The sequence below is a fragment of the Cavia porcellus genome, unplaced genomic scaffold (genome assembly GCF_034190915.1).
Source record: "Cavia porcellus strain 051 isolate PalLab524CR breed Dunkin Hartley unplaced genomic scaffold, mCavPor4.1 scaffold_18, whole genome shotgun sequence".
Lineage (NCBI taxonomy): Eukaryota > Metazoa > Chordata > Mammalia > Rodentia > Caviidae > Cavia > Cavia porcellus.
The window spans coordinates 57376298-57382503 of record NW_026947501.1 but is presented as its reverse complement, the minus strand read 5'-3'; the positions used below and the strand labels follow the sequence as shown (position 1 = coordinate 57382503).

At 40.3% G+C, this 6206-nt stretch overlaps 1 protein-coding gene across 1 annotated transcript in view; it reads left to right on the top strand.

The window, feature by feature from the left end:
- Positions 1 to 6206, top strand: part of LOC134470270 (zinc finger protein 420-like) — a 50609-nt gene that overhangs the window by 12462 nt on the left and 31941 nt on the right. The window lies entirely within an intron of this gene.

The window sequence follows — 6206 nt, the reverse complement described above, 5'->3', positions numbered from 1 at the left end:
TCCATAAAACCAGACCCCTTGGACTCCATATTGGGAACAAATTCTAGGCAATGAAACTTGTTTTCCCAGGTGGTCGTCACTGTGGTTCCTTACACTCTTGTTTCTCATACTCAGTACACTTCAGTGTACTTTGCAGATTAACAAGACAAACGCAAAACAACCCAGAGGAAAATTTGCATAGCTCCCACCAGGCTAGTCACTGTTACTGTCCAAGGCCAAGGTCTCCCAGGTACTCAGCCTCAAACTGACTTTTTAAAAACTTGTTTCATGTTCTTTCTGCCTCCTTCTTCCCTATCTTATAAAATTCTCTTCGTTTGGTAAGAGCCGTTCTGTCTAGGGAGGGAGGAGCTGAGCCCCGCTTGGGACTAGCAGGTACACGTATGACCAAATCCCTGTAGATCTGCAAATTCCTGCCCTTGACCAGATTGTGCAGTCCCTGTTGCTGAAAGAGCAAAGGGTCTCAATTCACTCCCCCAGGGATTATGCCAGGGCCCGTGAAGGACAGAAAATATTACCTCTACTTTCTGAGGGCTTCATATTTGAGGCTATGCAAAAAAGTCGCAGTAAACAATAGGAGCAAAGGAGTAAAAATGTATTCTGTATATGAGGGCAACAAAGAAAAAATATGACTACTATATGTTTAGGGAAGGGGTTATTCTGTTAAGAACTCTCACCTGCCCTAGTACCTGGAAACTCCCCAGAAGTTCCCCATCAGCTGCTGAACATCATCTGTGCCCTAAGCACAAAGCCCACAAGGGGAAGGTTCCTGCCAGTCACTTCAGCCTTCCCACTTTGCCTCAGTAGGAAGCTCCAACAACTTCCTCTGCCTGATGTGTAGTCCCTCCTTTCCTATCCATAATGGTTTCCTTTCCATGATGGTTGTAGTAGTTTGCACTACCAACAACAAAACACCACAGCCATATCAGCATTGTTATTATTTGATTTCTTAGTGATTGCCATTCTTTCTGGAGTAGGATGGATTTTTTTTTACACAGGTCTTATTATGTCATCCATTCTGGCCTTGAACTCACTATGTAGCCTAGAGTGGCCTCAAAATCACAGTAATTCTTCTGTTTCAGCCTCCAAAGTGCATTATAGGTGTGTGCCGCCATGACTTACTGTAAGATGGAATTTTAGCAGTTTTAATTTGCATGTATCTAATGGTCAGAGATGTTGAACATTTATTCAAATATTTGTTGATCAATTTGTATTTTTTTCTCTGAAGTGCCTGTTCATTTCTCTTGCCTGTTTCTTGACTGGGTCTTTAATTTTAGATAATTAGTTTTCTCTGAGTTGTCTCTTCTAGATATTAGTCCTCTGTGAAATAGCTGGCAATTTTTCTCCATTTTGTAGATTGTCTCTTCACTCTACTGATTAATTCTTTTGCTGTATAGAGGCTTTTTAATATGATATAATCCTATTTATTGATAATTGCCACTATTTGTTGTACAATTGAGGTTCTGTATAGAAAATCCTTTCTTATGCTGTTTTAGCTTTTTATCTTTGTTTAATGTTTCTGTTTTATGTATTTATTATTGAGTTTATTGGTACATTTTATATATACATCATAATCACATCTATCATAGGAAATTTATATCTGTACATGATATATATTAATTTTTTCAAATTGCCCTATCCTCCCTTCAACCTATGTCTCCTCCTTATTTACAAAAGCTTTGTATTGGCCCACTCAGGGAGCCCACACAGTGTTTCATGAGTGAGGTCCACATGTTAAAGAAGACATGAATGCAAGACATCAGCAACAACAGGCAGCATAAAACAGAGCAGAGCATAAGATCACAAAAGCAAAGAGTACACAAGTTGCCTGCATCTTTACAATAGTTCTTATTATTTTAGTTTGCAAAAGAATAAAACCAAATAAAATAAAGTAGAATAAAGCCAATCAAAACAAAACAGTGGAAGTTATACAGGAAGGACTTCAAAATAAAGTATTATGAAATCAACAATGGCTACCATAATGCTTTTTGTTAGCTTCAAAATAGCTGCCCATACCTTCAGACATAAAATCAAACAAACAGAACAGAATAAAAATTAAAACAAAACAATGAAAGTGATACAGGACCTCAAAATAAGATAATAAATCAACAATTGGTACTACCTTCAAAGGAAATCCCATTATTGCTATCTTGCATATTGTTATACTCTAAATAGATGCTCAGACTACTGGCTTTAGGGCCTCAGAGTCAATCAAACAGTACAGGTATAAAGCTTTTTTTTTTTTTTTTTTACTTCAATGGCTACCATCTCTGCCTGTGTTTCTCCAAATCAGCTGGTTGCTTATGGCAGGTGGGGGTGGGTCAGTACTTCTTGTCTCCCAGCCTGTGCACCAGCTGGCTAACAGGAAGGGGTTGGCTTCTTCTTGATTCTCTTCCTAGGATGCATGGCCACTTCTGGCTCACAGGAAGGAGCTGGCCCAGCCCATGACTACCAGTGGCTCACAGGAAGGGTTCTTGGTTCTCTTCCTGGGACAAATGACTGCTACTGGCTCATAGAAAGGGGTTGGTTTGGCCCCTATAGTATAACTCTTGTACAGGTTGTTACCTCTTATTTACATTCCTACCTAGTGCAATAACTAGCACATGCGGGTTTACCTGTGCTAAGACATGGTTGCATAACTATCTTGCTGTGTGCCTGTGCTAGCAAAGTGTGGTCATGTCTTCAGGTACCCTTACATGCCCCTGAGCTTTGAAGCATTCTAAGTAGTTCCCCACACTTTGCTTCTATTTTTCTTTCCTTTTTAATTTTTCCTTTCTTCCTCACCCCCTAACTCCTCCCTGTTCTCCTCAATTGAGCATATTCTTCCTATTTCATAATATGTAGTGTTAGTCACTTTAATCTCATTGCTAACATTCCACCCCACCCTCAAAAGATTCATGCACATCCCTTTATACAAAAGACATTTAGTACATCTCCAAGAGTTGCCAAAGTCCTAACAGTTTCAGCATTGCTGAAAAGTTCAATTCCCAAGCCGTCTCTAAGATTCAAGGCAAACTCTTAGTTATGAATCCCCTGTACAAATGAAAAGAAACTTAAACACTTCCAGCATTCAATGACAGAAATTAGACATTTCCATTTCACAGTTTACAAACAGGAATACAAAGGAGTGGGACTTACAAAGTAAGTCCAAGATCCAGGAGAGTAAACATTAAGTCCTGTAGTTCTACATGCAGCATCCAAGGCAACCTGTGAATAGTTGTGAACTCCAAATGGCTTGTGTGACTCTTTCCCTATGGCACTTGTAATGGTTATAGTTCCCACGATTTCTCCACTGCACGTTTGAGTTGACATTCACAGTTTCACACACTGCCTGGCCTCCCAGACACTCTAAAATCTCAGTGGAAGCCTATCTAACACCACAACTTTTGCATTGTGTATGAGCCTAAAACAAGTGCCATGTGGTTGATGCTAAGGTCTGCTGCTAACTGGAGCAGTAGCCGCGCTTTCTTCTCTCTTAGAGGAATTGAGTGACTTGATTTTGAGGAACAAACTCTCTATTGCTGCCAACCTTCTGGAATCTGGTGCAGCTGCTGCCAACATTTTGGAACTTGATGTGTCCTCTACTGCCATTCTGTAACGTAATTTGGCTGCCACCATTCTGGAATATGGTGTTCTGTGGCTTTCTCCTCAAAGCAAAGTCTTTCAGTTTTGTTATTTGGAGGCTGTAAAGGGTAGAGATATGCTGCTTCCTGTAATGTCTTCAGGCCATCTTTTCTATTGTCCCTATCCTTTGCAGCAATTGAGATGTCCAGTGCTCTATTTTTGCATTCCACAGCTTTCCTGGAGCTTTTTTTCTGGCCAGATTCATCCTGCTGGACTCCTTGCTCTTGATTCTCAACATAGATCTGGCTAAAAGCCCCAACCAGCAGCCATGTTACAACCTCAATATTCAACTCCCTTGAAATTTCTTTTGCCAGATTAATTAGTCATGTTGGGAGACCACTACCCAGTGGCTCTGAGCAGGATTTAAAATTAAATAGTTGGCTTTCTGTGTTTATCTGTGAGTCTGTCCAAGGCTTCGGCCCCTTGCCTGGCAACGGGAGCTGATTCATAGTAAGTGAACCTCTATGAATCACTGATCCTGGCTGAGGCCTGTAGTGGCCTGTAAGGCCAGAGTGCCAGAGATCTTTAAAGAGCAATATAAGGCCACAGCTGAAGATACCTTGGCTCCAATACTAAGTAAATAGAGACTGCACCTGAAGGAATTTCACTCCTGTAATTGCACTCCTACCATAAATGTCATCCTGTAGAAAAGATGGGTCTCCTCAGTTGGCATCATTTACTACTTGGAGAAGTCTTTGAAATGATCCCAAGGTCCTGCTCATTTCCTGTGCTTTCCTCAGTTTCTCCGCCCTTTGTTGTTGGACCTAATAAAATTGGGTGTTCCAGAGAAGTCTTAGCCCTTAGAGTCTTGAGCTCACCTCAAGGATTTTGAGCCTCCTGGAGCCCTAAAATCATGCCACTTGTCTCATTTTATTTAAGTCTCTGCTGTACACTCATTTGGGAGATCAGGGATCTACGTTAGGATAGAGTAAGTCAATAAGTGCTTCCCTTAATCTCAGTCTCTGGACATGAGCAAAATGCAGACAAACTTTTGGTCAAGCCATAACACAGTCTGGAGTCCAATAGCCACTGTAGTCCTTCTTTCCAGCAGAAAACTCCTGAACCTGGTTTTTACTGGAAAGATTTCTATCAGCTTTCTGGTCTCTGAGCACTGATCAGAATCTCTCATACAGAGAAGCCTAAGGCATTCCAGTGCTACTCTTTCAGGTGACATCTCAGAACATTTCCAAACTCTTCCCACAAGCCTTTCTGAAAGGTTCTTGAACCACATGGTCAGGTACAGTCTCAGTAAGGATTCTATTTCTCTGGCACCATATTCTGTGTTAGGTTCTTTTTCCTTGTTGCTGAGATAAAATACCTGACATCCAAAGTTAAGGAAAGAAAGGTTTATTCAGATCAAAGTTTATAGAGGCTTCAGTCCATAATCAGCTGGCCTTAAGGCAGGGTGATGTGGCAGAAGGGCAACAGTTCATGGTGGAGAAAAATAGCCAAAACAATAAGAGCAAAAAGAGATGAGTGTGGGAGAAGACTCTTTCTGTGCCTTATATGCAGTATACTCACACTAGTGTGAGTGTAGCATTCATATCCATAATCCCAGTATTAGACAATTTAATTAATTTAAATTCCAAACTCTAGATTCAGCTGCCTCTGAAAAGTACTCTCCCCCATGACTGCATGGGGCTTTGGAGGCATATCCAGACACAAACCATAATGTACAGTATACATTTTGATCTTTATTTAAATTTTCAGTTTCTCCCACTAGAGAAACAAGGTGATATTTACACATGTGTGTTTATTTCACTGATGAATATAGTCTCAAGGTACATCCATTTACCTAGAAATGTTTCAAGTTTATCCTTCTTTATGGCTGAGTAGTACTACATTGTTTTAAAAAATCTTTATCCATTCATCAGTTGATGTGAATTTGAGTCGTTCCCAAGATTTAGCTATTACAAACTGTGCTGCTATAAATATGATTATACAGATATAACTATGGTAGGATGTTTTTAATTCTTTTAGGCAGATTCCAAGAAAAGGAATATCTGGGTCAGATGGAACCTTGGTTCTAGTTTTTAAGGAATCTCCACACTGATTTCACAGTGGTTGCAGCAGTCTTCACTCCTATTAACAGTGGAAAGGGTTCTCTTTCCCCTACAGCCCATTCAGTATTTTTTATTGATTGATTTCTTGATAATAGCCATTCTTTCTGGAACCTCAACATTGTTTTAATTTGTATCTCATGAATGATCAATGTGTTACTTTTCTCATTGCAGGGACAAAACACACAACATGCAAAGTTAAAAGCAGAAAGGTTCATTTAGCTCAAAGTCTAAAGAGGTATCAATCCATAATCAGCTGGCTCCAAGGAAGAGTGGCAAATGGTAGAAGGGCAACAATTCATGACTATTGAAAAGAGCTGAAACAACAAGGGAGAGCAAGCAGACAAGCCTCTTTCTGTCCCTTAAAATGTATGCAGGCTACCTGCCTTAGAGAATGTGTAGCACTCATTAATCTCAGCATTGGACCGTGACTCAGGCACAGACTCTAGATTCAAGCACGTCCAAGAAAGCCCACCCCCTATTACTGCATGAGGCTTTGGGAGAACATCTATACACAGACTATAA